The 15,558-nt window shown below is 28.2% G+C and overlaps 1 long non-coding RNA gene across 1 annotated transcript; it reads right to left on the bottom strand.

Moving 5' to 3' along the window:
* Positions 1 to 7,475: 7,475 nt before the first annotated feature.
* On the bottom strand, positions 7,476 to 12,792 carry LOC136975182 (uncharacterized). Its single transcript, XR_010880761.1, has 3 exons — positions 12,713 to 12,792; positions 12,567 to 12,629; positions 7,476 to 7,691 (listed from the first exon to the last, which is right to left on the bottom strand). It is a non-coding gene; the product is annotated as an uncharacterized lncRNA (long non-coding RNA).
* Between the last annotated feature and the right edge of the window lie 2,766 nt (positions 12,793 to 15,558).

Genomic DNA, 15,558 nt, shown 5'->3' with positions numbered 1-15,558 from the left:
GCCAGATTATATACATACTATTCTTAATCGTCTTAAATTGATTCCCTTCGGTTATTTTGGCACTGAAGCAAGTATGCACCACACGCACACATTCGTGCAATGCTGGAAAGATTTATTTTGTCCCGAATAAATGTTTAATTAAGTAGACATCCTGTATATCGGGGAATGGCGAATCTTCTTTATCTCTGTAGACCACCAAAAAGTTGTTAACTACGGCATCGGCAAAGTCATTGTAAAAAAATATATGTATGTACTGTATAGTACCGTGTCTGTGTATATATAAGCTTATGGTAATACAATAAGCGGTGGTAATAAAATGATCTGTTATCTATATTTAAACTTACAACTATGAAAACGTCAAAAAATATTTGTATCGATCTTACAATTTATTGATCAATAAATTTTAAGTTATCGAGCAGTGGACAAACAGAGTACATTTATAACTTTTATGGAAAATAAATTATTTTCTCTCCAGTGTTGGTAACGTTAATTTAATAAAATGGCTCGAGTTCGAAATTAAACGAAAAACCTACTCCTGTCTTTTATTATTATTATTAACATCAAATAAATAAAAATATTCCCATAAAACTAATAATGTATACTTTCGTATAACTTACTTTCTGTTCGTTTTATATGTAATATTATAATACATATGGAAAATTTTGGTTCATAATTAAGAATGCGAGAAATGGATTTAAATGTCAATTTTTCAATTGAAATGAATAATAATAATCTATAATTGCTCGCGGATCAGTTTCTACACCACTGCTATAAATGCAATATCAGTACGACATGCAGCAAAACACTTTAATTTTCCTACCAGATCTACACGGTTTCTTTTAGAGTAGAAAAACGGAATAATTTAAAAAATAATAATATAATCATTGACAATAAGCAATAAATGAACAATTTGTAATATTTTAAATTAAATTTATTTGAAGACTAAATACAAATAAAAGTTTGACGTCTTTACACATCCTTCACGACCACAGGAACATAATTAACGCGAATAAAGTATCTTCCCTTCGAGGCTCTTCTCTGCTTACAAATATGTAAATTGCATAAGATCCCTTTGGCAGAGGATTTATTTTTACAAGAGATTTTTTCGAGATCAAATTTTTATTTGTATTTAGCCTTCAAGGTAGTTAAGTTGTTTTCTACCGCTCTGGGGAATCCGGGAGAGTAATCCCGGGTGATCTCGGATATGTTGGATTCTGTTCCTCAATACCTGTCCTCTCATTGTGATCTTTTTCAGAAGACTTTTCTGAGGGCAGAGAGTCAAAAAATGAAAAATTTTTTATTCAGTTTAAATAAAATTCTTCATTTACTATCTATTGTTAATCGTGACTTCATTTTTAAATTTATTGTCTTCATTATTTTTAATTACAACAAATTAATATGGCAAAAAATTTTCCATTTAAAAACTTTTCCAACTTTCGTTATTTCTGTTGAATTTTATATATTTAAATTTATTTTTCAAATGTAAATTGGATAAGATTATTTAATTAATATTTCCCAATTGAAAATCTAATTAAAATGATCAATTTTATTCAACATATTGTTAAAACGCTTAAATAAATCTTCAATGAATTTTTCGCCATTTTGAAAACCAGAAATATTCTAATCAGGAGTGACGCCATCGATACTAGAAAAATACATATCTATTTTCATTTTCTGCTCTACGTGTTCTACAATACATAAATAAAAATTTAATAATAAATTGGCATTGGTCCAATATCGAATCTTTCTCTTTCAGGTAGTTCGTTGACTCCAACTATTCAGTTCAATACAAATATGTAAATCTATAAAAATAAGTTTTATAAAAATAGATATTAATTTTTATGTTACTTTTCAGACTATTTCTTTAAATTTCAGTATTTTTAATACAAATTCGTATCCTGAGGATTCGAAATTGCTGGTGTGAGAGGATATGAAGGAATCCATAATTTTGTAATAATGGTTGCCAGATCCCACTGATAACTATTCCTGCGTTTAAATTCATTTTGTTTTCTGTAATTTTAATGATTTCGAAAGAAAAAATATCACAAAAAGAAACCCTATGAACGTTTAGAAATCATTAAAATTACAAATGTAGAATGAGGAATTACTGGTTGAAAACTCAATTCTTTGACAAATGATCGCTCTCCCCATTATGAACATTTTGAGACTCCTTTTACATCCGAAACTCATTGAGGAAACGTACGTAATATACACACTAGAAACAGCAACGCCAAATTTTGCTCTAGTGGCTGAAAAAATAATAATTAAACTGGCTTTTACATCTTTTTTTCTAGTTGAATGTTGCGAGCGACGTATCGGTGACATTGTCAATCAGCGATGATCGGTCTGAGTTATATTTTTTCAATCATTTTATACAAAATCTGATTGTATTTTGTAAAATTATAATTTTCTTTAATCTAGAATTTAGTAAGAAGAATTTGCCGAGTGTAAATGATTTTTATTTGATTCGAATGTCATCTGTCAGAGGAATCTCCGTAAATTATTCCAATACTACAGCAGAAAACTCGGGTCTTTTTTAAGGCGCTTTAAACAATACGTCGCGTTTAGGAATGCAAATTTTCCTGTTCTATTGGCCACATAAACAAGAATGTCCTAAAGTGACATTCCTGTATATGTGGCCATTTTGATTAAGTGGCCACCAAGGAGCTTTTAGTTACATTAAATTAAACAGTTAAGAAAATGTGTAAATGTAAATTAACTCCACGGGGTTTTAAATATTTAAAATGTATAACAGTTTCTTAAAAAAACTTTTATATATATAATTTAAAAATTATTGTAAAAAACATTTAAGCTTAACCAAAAGAAATCATCAAAATGGAATAATGGAAAGAAAAGTTAATTTTTTTTATAGTACATCGCGATTTCATTTTCATTTAAATGTTTTACATATTGTATTTATAATCCGTATCAATCCAGGAATAAAACACATTTATTTATAGAAGTGAATATAATAAACATTAATTTTTAATTTAATATCTTTTTGACACTGAAAAATCTGTGAAGCATTTGTTTTTAACTATATTCCTTAATATTAACTTAATTTACAAAAAATTATTATTGTGTATTTTATATATAGTTACAAATATATTCCATTTTTAAATGCTGAATATATATGATTAAGAAACCGCACGAAAGTTTTCAAGTCACTGTGAAAACTTTGTAAGATAATTCTAATATTGCTGGAATCACTTCAAATATCTCGAAAATATTGTGCAAATTTTTCAGTTTGCATGGTTTTTATCATCCCTTATATAAATTCAGTATTTAATACATCATCACAATCAGATTAAAGTTTTAATACTGTAATATTTTTCTCCTTGTTTATACATTTTTCTCTTATTATTTTAATATCAAAGTTACTTTAAGATATTGGAAATATTGTTACATATTCTTGACAACTTATTATCCTTTAATGCAGTTTGACACAACAGGAGGCTAAGCTACAATACCAATGATTTATTTATTTTCTAATTTTCACTAAAATATAAATTTTTCTAAAATTTAATGAAAATAAGAAACCAAATTAGATTATTAGTGCTGCAAAATATGAAACTATTTTGGACGATCACACAATAACAACATAAAGGTAAGTTGCCAACATATACTGTATATCAAAATTCTAAATGCTTCATGTTGTTCAGTTGATAAAATATATTATTTCTAAAATACTCTTATTATAATATCACTTTTAAATTTCTCAAGATCCAAAAACATTTCTTCACATAAAAAAAAATATCTTCTAAAATATATATTTTACAAAATTATACTAAAATACAAAACAAAAATAAAACAATGACACACAATATATTGGTAATTGCAATTTAACAATGCATTTACAGGATAAAGATGCATAAGTCACAATAATATTTATATAATATTTTAATAGGATAACAAGAAATTTTACACACACTGTTTAAAAATTATTTATGTCTAAATTTTAAACTTTTTTTTTTATAGAGATAACAAACAACAATTCCATTTTATATATTTTAGAATCTATACTAAAATACTTTAGTAGACTTAATTTCATATTATCAAATACAATACAAATTTTATCTCCTATTTAATTTCATACAATTTAACAATTTTTCCTTTTTTGTAAATATTTCCTTCTCTTTGAGACACTCTTCTTCTTTGGCCTGTAACTTTGGGACCATCTCTGCTCAATTCATCTCTTGCCCTACAATTCTGTCTGATTATTTGATTCAAATGATGTATTTGTTGCTAGTTTCCATCTAGTAATGAAAAGAAAAAAATATTCTTCTCCAGTAGAATCTGATCATCATTTCAAGATCAGTTTGGAGATGAAATTAAGTGAAAAGGGAAGAGTCTGCATTTCTATCAGCCATTTTCGGGCCAAGCAAAAAGAACTCATTAAAGGCAGAATTATAAGGAAAAGAGATGAATCAAGCAGACTGTCCCAAAGTTACAGGCCTGAGAAGAAGAAAATTTAATTTTTTTATCTTTGAGATTCTTATCTCCTATAAAACTATTATTATTAAATATTTGACAAATTATATACAGGGTGTATCTGTACAGTGATTACAAACTTTCAGGAGTGATAGGTACACCTAGATAATGGGAAATCACATTCTTGTGTTTTGGTCACATAGCAATGCATGCAATGCATACAATACATTGCTATGTGACCAAAACACAAAAAGGAAGGATAAGAACAGGGTGAGAAAACAAACATGTTTTCTCACCCTGTTCCTGTCCTTCCTTTCTTGTGTTTTGTGTTGTCACTACCGTGCCAGGAAAGCGTTTCCGACCATGCATTGCTATGTGATTTCCCATCGTCTAGGTGTACTCTATCGCTCCTGAAAGTTTGTAACTGCTGTACTGATACACCCTGTATATATAGCCTAATATTTTTAAAAATTAAATTATAAAATTAATCAATTAAACATTTTGATAGTTCTAATACAAAAGTATACATAATTTAATTTAAATACAAATTTTAATGACCACTTGAAAAGAATTATTATTATTATTTGCAAAATTAATGTAAAATCAAATTTTAAAATTTAATATGAATATTAAATGTAACTTTACAATACCAAAGATACCAAAAATATTTTAACATATATTTTATTATAATTTGATTTTAGTTATTTTAAATGGCAAAATTTTCTGTCATTGTTATTATTTTTTATATATACAGTACATATGTTTTTTCTAATAATACAATTTTTTAATTGCCAAATATATATAGAAAATAAGAGCAGTAGAATCTGCTTATTGTAATTATGGTTATTGTTATCAGTTAAATGTTTTGAGACATAATTAATGTTATAATACACTTTTACTTAATTGTAAATCAGTTTCCATTATACTTATCATTATCTTCAAGTAAATAAATATTTTTAAGCTGTCTTTTCATGCTATCATCTTCAATTTCATGGCTAATGATAACAGAAATAATTGTATGTTATTATCAGTCTTAAAGAATTAACATTCAAAGTTAAAAACATTAAACTATTAAGTCATAGTTTAAATTGCTGGCACTTATTACTTCAATTATAAATTAATAGTTGCCTATATTTTTTAATAATTTTACTGAACAAATTACTATTATTTAATAATGATGATTATAATTAACAAATCTAAAAACAAATCAAAATGTATTACTTGAATAGTCTTTTTAATTCCAATAAAACCAACATTTCCATTAGTCATATTAATACTTACCCTGTGCTCATTATTATTAGTTGATAACTATAATTAGCATAGACAAGTCCCAAAGTGATTACAATTTAACAGATTCTACTATATAATCAATATTTTTGTCTATCAACTCAATCAAACACAAAAGTATCAGCCGAACAATACAAAAACAAATATGATTTTATGTTCATATCTTAGATATGAGCCGATCACTTGCAAAGTGGATTAACTCCATAAAACAAAGTATAAAAATTTTTTAAAATTCCTTTTTAATTATCAATTTATAACTTAATGGTATACATTCTACAATGTTTATATATCTTAAAGCATAGCTTTAATTAGTTATGTGAAAAATGTAAAAATAATAATGATTAACTCCATTTGTAAATCCTTAATATAATCGATTTGGCCTCTGAATGGCTCATGTATCTCACGAATATATTTTATTCACATGTAAGTGTGTGTGTAATATTCATAATAACAAGTTATTGTCAAAAAAAATTTATATAATTTACTTTATGTACCATTAACATGTTTGTGTAAGATTACTGATTAAAAAAATATTGTTTATAAAAAAATTTCAAAAGTAAAAACAAATAATTCAAATTCATGCAATTATGAATTGGTAAGTGAGGTAGATTATAAAATTTTTAAAACTAATTAAATGTAAAACATTTATCATCAAAATAATTTTGTTTCCTGAAATTATTTAGTCACTTTTCAATTGTTCACAAAAGAATAATTTGAAAATAGATTAAACTGTATGAAAGTAAAAACATCAATTTCAGAAAGTAAGGTTCAGCAGTACTTATATAATAATAATGTATATTTTTCACAATAATTTATTTATTTACAAAAGAAATAAATCAATAATTGTAAAAGATTAAAATATAAAATCGAGATTTTAAAAAATGTGAATAATAATAATTCATCTTTAAATTTAAATTGTTTTGTGTGTGATGTATTAATTCATCATGACCAGAATGAATAAAAATGAGAAAAAACTATGAATATTAAGTACTAAAATTTCTCAAAATGCATTTTAGTACAATATATATAATAATGGCTTTTTCTATAATTTGTAACCAACAACTTTCAATTTATTATTTTAATGCTAATTTCAATGAATATTAAAAAACTATAAACAAATGTTATATAATTAAAATTTTACATTAAACTTTTTATAAAAAAGGAACCATGAAATATTTTCTGAAATAAATAAGAAAATTAAAAAATTTTTCTATTACTTATAAATGTCTTATTTATTTCTATAACTGTGTGTGTAAATAATAAAATTGTTGAGAAGAGAGAGTTCAACTAAGAAAATTTAGCATGTTGTAACAGTATCAGAATTTGAACTAAGTAATCCCTTTCCAAGATACGATCTTGGAGACGTCCTTTCCATTTCTGCCGCTGGCATTAAAACAACCTGGATGATTTCATCCAAGATGATGGCCAAAGTGTGTAAGGACTTTGTAAACTTCCAGATGGATGTAAAAATCCTTCACTATGACAACCATTGACTGCAGCGAATAAAAATGACGATTTCCATTTTCTCTTATCTTTGATATCAATATCAGAGTAACTATCAACGGGCCAGCAATTCTAATACATAGAATAAATTCAAATGTATGTTTTTTTAAGTAAATTATTTAGAGACATTATTAAAAGTTATTTTCATAATTAATGTGAAAATGAATCTACAGAATATTTTCTATAGAAAGAAAATTAAATATTTCACATTTTAACTTACCATTGAATCAATGGACCAAGCAGGAACTTTTAATTTTGGTTTTTTTGATAAATGCATTAATTATACTTTTTGCAAATGGAATATGTTTATAATGGTGATAATCTGATAATTTAAATTAACTTTCTTTTCCCATTGCAACATCTGATGTTGAACCGGTGAACAATTCTGATTCTAGAAGCAATGGTCAAGTTGATGAACATGTCATTTCTGGAACAGGCCATGTTGTTAAATTAAGACACTGAGAAAGAGGCTTGAAAAAGAATAATTGAAAATTTATTAACAACATTTAATATCAATTATAAATGACGATTTTGAAATAAATTATCAAATTTATTAGATTTAAATGTAAATCTCTCTGATTTTTATATTTTTGTAGTATGTGGACAAAAATAATGTATAGTGTACAGTACTGTACATTTAGAATCTTTATCAAAAATTTATATATATTCATGAATATTAATTTATTAATTTTGATGTTAATTACTTAGAAGAACACATTAAAAACTTATGATTTTTAAACTGTTGTGGGTAGCCAGGAGGTAGGATGAACGCGTACTCTCTTTTTCCTGGCAACAGGTCGTGAAACCTTCCACTTGTCAAGGATGGCTGTTTGTTTTATAATTCCAAGGGGTCGGGACTCTTTTTGTCAGGCGAGTGTAGGGAGGCAAGAGGGGTTGACGGTAAGGCGTAGGCAATATATGAGTAAATGACACCATTAACAATGAAACAAAGATTTATTAGAAATAACTAACCTAATGATTACAAACTCTAACATCGAGATTTTTTCGACTGGGTTCTCTAATACACGTAGGGGACAGACAGTTATTGTAAACTCTCTCTCTGTCCCCTCTGTTTCATACCTCGTTGATAATTCCTTGGCGAACCACAAGGAAATTCGATGGACGGAGGTCAAAATAATCCTTCCCAGTTTGAGCACAAAGTTAATCGCAGAGACTCAAATTTGTCAGCCATCGATGAGTGACTCCCTGAAGGGGAAGGTATGAGCTTTTATAGGTTTGCAGTCGGAAAATACATCATGTAATTGATTGTTTTGGAAGTAAAGGTAAATAGGGTAAGTGTGGAGGTTAAAGTTGTTCCCGGGGCCAAAACAATATGATGAAGTCAAACGTTAATTGTAAACTTTAAGTCTTGCAGTATGAAAATGAGTGCCTGGATAGGTGGATGTTTACATCCAGAAAGGAGGGTTATAAAAATTCCCCATGATGATGTTTCCCTTTTGTTTCGAATTTGTTAGTTTTTTGGAAGGGAAATAATTAACAAAAACTAACGGATCTCACACTGTGATAAGCATCAAAGTTTTTTTTAAAAAATTGGACTTTTAAAATGTTTTAAACCTATTTTAGTTTATACATGATAGTTAACACAACAAGAAATAAAAACGAATCATTATATAATTATTTAAAAAATTAGATTCAAATTAAAAATTTATCTCTGTTAAGAATTTTACATAAAGTTGTAATTTCAGAATTTTTTGATTTATTCTATACTCAATTTAAATTTAAAAAAAAATTCCATGTTAACTGCTTTAATATAGGGAATAAATGTTTTGAAGTATATAAATTAAAATTCCTTTTCATATCTGTTCCAGTTTATTTGAAAGGACTGATTTGCAAGCAATTAAGCCTATTTATTAACAAGCAATTATTTATTGTGACATTGTCACAATGTTGGTCTGCAATTTTTATTCAAATTTTTAATTTAAACAATTTTAACAATAGGAGTTATGCCTGTCATCTATTAACTGCTTTTTCAGTATTTATTTATTGAAATTTAACTACTAAAAAATGTAAGACTGACAACTGTAAATAAAACAGACTGTTTCAAAATTATTCAAAAGGTTTTTAAAAATAAAATTTGTAAACTTTTTTAAAATGTACCTTTCCGATTGTAAGAAGATTCTGTCAATTTCATTTTGTACACACAAAAGATATTTCTTTAAAAATTATTTATTGATCCACTTGTGCAAAAATTCATCCATTATTTATTTTTTATAATTTATTGTTATGTATGTCAATAAACTTAAAAGTTTAAATAAACTTGCAATAGTTTTGAAAATATTTCCAACTTAAATGGCTTTATGACTATGAGTTACATAAAATATCTAATTTGATGTTATTCAAAATAGAAAAGAGAAATCAATTTCATATATATACATTCTATAATCTTACTTTTATTACTGAATGACAATAATAATTATAAAAAAAATGTTGTTAAAAATTTTCAGTACATAATAGATGCATCTATTGTTCTGTGGCTGTGCTATTTTGTTGTATATAATTGTACTGTATATAGAATAAGAACTCCTTTCTTCTTTCCTATAGAGCTAGTGAAACTGAGTTGAGCGCCACCTGTACGCAGGCAAAGAAAACTGCTTTGGGAAAACACGTGCTTCTTTGGGTTGGATATGTACTGAAACGCGGTGATTGTTTTCTTCCTGTGATAATGAACAACAGCTTTCTGCCACACAAAACTTCAAAAAACAACTGTTGTGTGGTTGGTTGTAGCGTTACCTATATTTACCTATATTACTGCGCCGCCAGGTACAAAGTTTTATTCGTTCCCGAATGAACAATACCCTGGAAGGAAAGAGAAATGGCTGGCTTCAATTTAATTCCTGTGGTTAATTATATAATGATGTGTTGCATTCTAACCAATCTTCTGTTATAAAACCTTAGTTGGCTCTATTTTAAATTTAGTTCTCTAATGTAAACTTGTAATTTTCTTTTTTCTTTTATATTATTTTGCTAATCTGACAGATATTAATTGGCATATGATGTAATATTTGAATTTAAGAGATCTGTGGAAGAAAGGAATAAAGAAGCAAAATTAGTATTTTGAGAAAATGAAGGTAAAAGTTCTCCCTGTTAATACAATACTATTAGCTACTGTTATGGTCCTTATTGAAGCTCCTCTATATATATGGTTAGTTATAAATTTCATTATTTACCATGCAATGGATATATAGTTTACTTCTATGCCAACCTTTGTACAAAACTAAGAGTATAATAATATCAGAATATTAATACTGCTCAGTCCTAATGATCTACAGTCACTTCTCGAGTTATGACGAAAAACTTTCATTAAAAAATTTTTTAAAATGTATCAATTTTTTATAGTTTTCATCACAATATCAAACACATATCATATACATATATATCTTGCACACTTCTGACGATTGATTGCATCATCTTTAGTTTGTTGTACCCTTCGCGTGTGCTTGTGTAAGATGGCTAACTGCTTTGTTGTAAGTGCAGTCACTTCTCGACTTACGTCCGAACTTGCAGATTTACGTCACTTATGTTTACGTTTCTCGACTTACGTCAAAACTTTACAGTCACTTCCTGATTTACGACCCAGTCGTAAATCAGGAAGTGACTGTATTGACTAATGCAGGCATTACTTTGACCGTAAATTGCTAAATTTATAATTTATCAAATTTCTATTTATTAAACTATATTTAGTGTTACATGTAACATACAAAATTCATATATTGCAAGAATGCTATTATTCCTCAATAACAACCAAATGAGCAAAATGTTGAAACAAAAGTAATGAACATGAAGTACTAAACTTTAAAATTATCACATTGAAAAATCGCTGGTAAGATCATCGTCATCAGAATCTTCCTCACTAGAATGTTTTTGTATGGTTGAAGCAGATGATGGTTTTCAAGTGTAATGTTTTATCGTTGGTGCTTTTAAGTAGCTCCTTTGTTAATAACAATGCTTCACAAGAACCGGTAAGAACTCGATTATGTAGTTTAGTTTTTATTAAATTTAATTGCAAAAAATATGTTCAATTGCTGAATGAGGAAGCAATAAAAGCATCTATTTACTGCCAAAGTAAAGTAAACAATATAGAAATATAGAATAAAAACGAATGTTTTGAAAGGTAGTAAATTGAAAGGAAAGGTATTAGGATTTCATGAATAGTACTAGGAAAATGGTGCTGGGTATCTTGGTACTGGAACAAGTAAAAAGGTATTAGATTAGTACAAAAGTATTAGGTGGAACAACACTAGTGCCGGCTTCGTAGCCCCGATTCTGTTATTTGGCGTCGCCTCGATCTAGTTTCGTCGTTCCTTCCACTAGCTCTATAATTCTTCTTTCTTCCATTTTTAACCCTTTCCTGTCATGTGACAGGAGCTGTACTATTCGTGGGTCCTGATTGGCCGTTCTACAAAAGGGACAAGGAGGGGGTCCTGCCTGAAGCTACCAATAGACACGAGGTGAGAAAGAAAGACACTTTTGAGTTTACCACCAAGGAGAGAGGTCAAGTGAGAGTGACTGGAGGACTGTGTGTAAGGCTGAGGGCAAAAGAGAGAAAGGGCCAGCATAGACCAAGTAGGAATGGAGACAAGAAAATAATTGAGATAGCCGTTCTGGAGAGGTCTAAGGAACTGCCTAGGTACGTTTATTAATAACTGCTTTGAACCCCCCCTGGATGCTAATGGATTGTACATTCACCATGCATGAAGTGATCAAAATCAATATTCACGCAGTTCAGGACCCACAGATCTAGCTACTGGTAGATTTTCTAACTATCCTTCCCTTCCTCTTTCTAGTAGTAATAGTATTAGGTTAAGTTTAATTATAATTATCTTAGTTTTAATCAGGATTATATGTATATATTAAATTTTGCACAGGAAGTTTGAATGAGAGAGGAGACACTGTAAATATATCAATATATAATTGTCTCTGTGACAAGCATTCCGTTCTCTGTCAACTCATTCGACTAATAAAGCAATTTGATCATTATTTGCTTTGTCATCTTATCATGTGTTTTACACACACACTTTCACAGTTCCTAGTTCTTAGAGTAATACAAGTATTTCTGAAAAAGATAAAAATTTTCATGGAATGTGAACCCAATATTGGCTCACAACCCATAGTTTGAGAAATGCTATTCTATTTAATATATGATTAAAAATATTGCCTTCAACAACTTATAATCTTTGTCCTTATACATAATATAATTAATTTTCATAATTATTTCATAATAAACAGCAGTTTTTATGTATAAAAATCATCAATAGTAAAAATTAATCATAACAAATTGACAACTAATATTAAATCTGAGAAATTAGCAAAAAATAAAATATTACCTGTGGACTTCAATTAAGAATATGTCTCAATACAGTCTGATATACATCATCTGCTTCTACATCCTAAAAATCTCAAACGTATCACAAAAAAATGATAATATTTGTTTGAATTCAACTTGGTAAATAATTGAAAATAACTATTTTACCTGTACAAGATCTTTCAAAGTTTCTATTTGAGTAATTTTTGATCTTTAAAAACTTCTTTAGGATCAATGTTATTGAGATTCTTTAAACAAAATTTTAAAAGATTTATTACATACACATTTCATTATCATTAAGAATAAATGCATCATCATTAAATAATATTAATTCAAAAGTAAAGCCTGTTTATTAAGTTAACATTTACCTAATTTTTGATATATCAGTTCTTTTATGTTGGATCTATTTTTATCTGATTTTATGCTAAATTTAGGTTATTACTTTAACAAGTGAACAGATTTAATATTAAAATCAGTTGAATGACATCAGTTCCTAACTTTGCTAACCATTATAATTTTTGAATTGATTACTCAATTCTGAAATATGCGAAGAAACAGTTCAAAGTTGAACTCAAAACTCAACTTTTACTAGTCAGTATGTAAATTGTCAATCAAATCATCCAAACACTCCAAATAAGATCATTTTCCAGATATATTAACTTAAAATACATATAACTGTAAGCTTAAAATTCATTATACCAATTCAAGAACAAGTATAGTGTCAAAAGAATTGAAAAATATATAACTTAGATACATCATGATACTATGTGCAAGTAATAATGATTAGTTTATAAAAAAAATTTTACATAAATTTTAAATAAACATATTTTAATAGGTTGATAGCTGGATGACCAAGATGGTTAAGGAGTCAATCTATCATTCTGGGTCAACCTCCGAGATCAAACCTGGGTAGTCAAAAACACACCAGGAATCTTTCGTGGGTGTCCAGCCCAGATATATCAGGCCTCTCTTCCTTTCTCTCTCTCTTTCTGTTTTCTCCCAATTTTTGTCATTCCCTTTTGTTTTATTCTTTTTTCTGACCAATCGTGATTTTATTCTGGAGGAAGTTGAGAAATGAGAGAGAAGCTTGATTGGTTATTTATAGTCCTCCTCCTTTCTTGTCTAGTAAAAATTGTGTATCCACACGATGTGGATAAAGTAACAACTGTCACTTAACACTAATTGAAAAGGGAAAACAATGACCATTTCCTTCGTCTTTTCCTCTGAATGTTGTGAGATTAATGATAATCAAGAGAAACAAATTAGAATAAAAAAAAAATTATTAATTATTTGTAATCTGTATTGCTAAAAATTTAGAAGGGAGGGTCCCTAAAATCAGAAAAATAGGCAAAATTCCTTTACAATACTTGATAACAAACAACCCTGGTGTTGCATTCACACATTTACAATGTGTGGGTGCAAAGGGCATCATGTCTGATTGTTCATCATATAATTGTTAGCTAACAGATAGAACAAAAAAAAGGAATATAAAATACATATATAGTTTAAAATACAAGAAAATTTCCAACTTATCTTTAAAAGAGATTTCATTATTAGTTTAAAATTAATTACAAAAGAAACCCCCTTCTTGTCCCTTTTGTAGAACGGCCAATCAGGACTCACGAATAGTACAGCTCCTGTCACATGACAGGAAAGGGTTAAAAATGAAAGAAAGAAGAATTATAGAGCTAGTGGAAGGAACGACGAAACTAGATCGAGGCGACGCCAAATAACAGAATCGGGGCTACGAAGCCGGCACTAGTGTTGTTCCACCTAATACTTTTGTACTAATCTAATACCTTTTTACTTGTTCCAGTACCAAGATACCCAGCACCATTTTCCTAGTACTATTCATGAAATCCTAATACCTTTCCTTTCAATTTACTACCTTTCAAAACATTCGTTTTTATTCTATATTTCTATATTGTTTACTTTACTTTGGCAGTAAATAGATGCTTTTATTGCTTCCTCATTCAGCAATTGAACATATTTTTTGCAATTAAATTTAATAAAAACTAAACTACATAATCGAGTTCTTACCGGTTCTTGTGAAGTATTGTTATTAACAAAGGAGCTACTTAAAAGCACCAACGATAAAACATTACACTTGAAAACCATCATCTGCTTCAACCATACAAAAACATTCTAGTGAGGAAGATTCTGATGACGATGATCTTACCAGCGATTTTTCAATGTGATAATTTTAAAGTTTAGTACTTCATGTTCATTACTTTTGTTTCAACATTTTGCTCATTTGGTTGTTATTGAGGAATAATAGCATTCTTGCAATATATGAATTTTGTATGTTACATGTAACACTAAATATAGTTTAATAAATAGAAATTTGATAAATTATAAATTTAGCAATTTACGGTCAAAGTAATGCCTGCATTAGTCAATACAGTCACTTCCTGATTTACGACTGGGTTCAGTTCTGCAAGTTCGGACGTAAGTCGAGAAGTGACTGCACTTACAACAAAGCAGTTAGCCATCTTACACAAGCACACGCGAAGGGTACAACAAACTAAAGATGATGCAATCAATCGTCAGAAGTGTGCAAGATATATATGTATATGATATGTGTTTGATATGTGTGATGAAAACTATAAAAAATTGATACATTTTAAAAATTTTTTAATGAAAGTTTTTCGTCATAACTCGAGAAGTGACTGTAGATCATTAGGACTGAGCAGTATTAATATTCTGATATTATTATACTCTTAATTTTGTACAGTTTAAAGGTTGGCATGGAAGTAAACTATATATCCATTGCATGGTAAATAATGAAATTTATAACTAATCATATATATAGAGGAGCTTCAATAAGGACCATAACAATAGCTAATAGTATTGTATTAACAGGGAGAACTTTTACCTTCATTTTCTCAAAATACTAATTTTGCTTCTTTATTCCTTTCTTCCACAGATCTCTTAAATTCAAATCATAATTTTACAATAGATTAATTAATGTAATAGAATTTTAGTTTATTATTTTATTTCAATTGACACACAAA

This window comes from Centruroides vittatus, unplaced genomic scaffold (assembly GCF_030686945.1).
Source record: "Centruroides vittatus isolate TY-2023 unplaced genomic scaffold, ASM3068694v2 contig_364, whole genome shotgun sequence".
Lineage (NCBI taxonomy): Eukaryota > Metazoa > Arthropoda > Arachnida > Scorpiones > Buthidae > Centruroides > Centruroides vittatus.
Note: the sequence above shows the minus strand (reverse complement) of the source record. Positions and strands in the feature narration are given on the sequence as shown.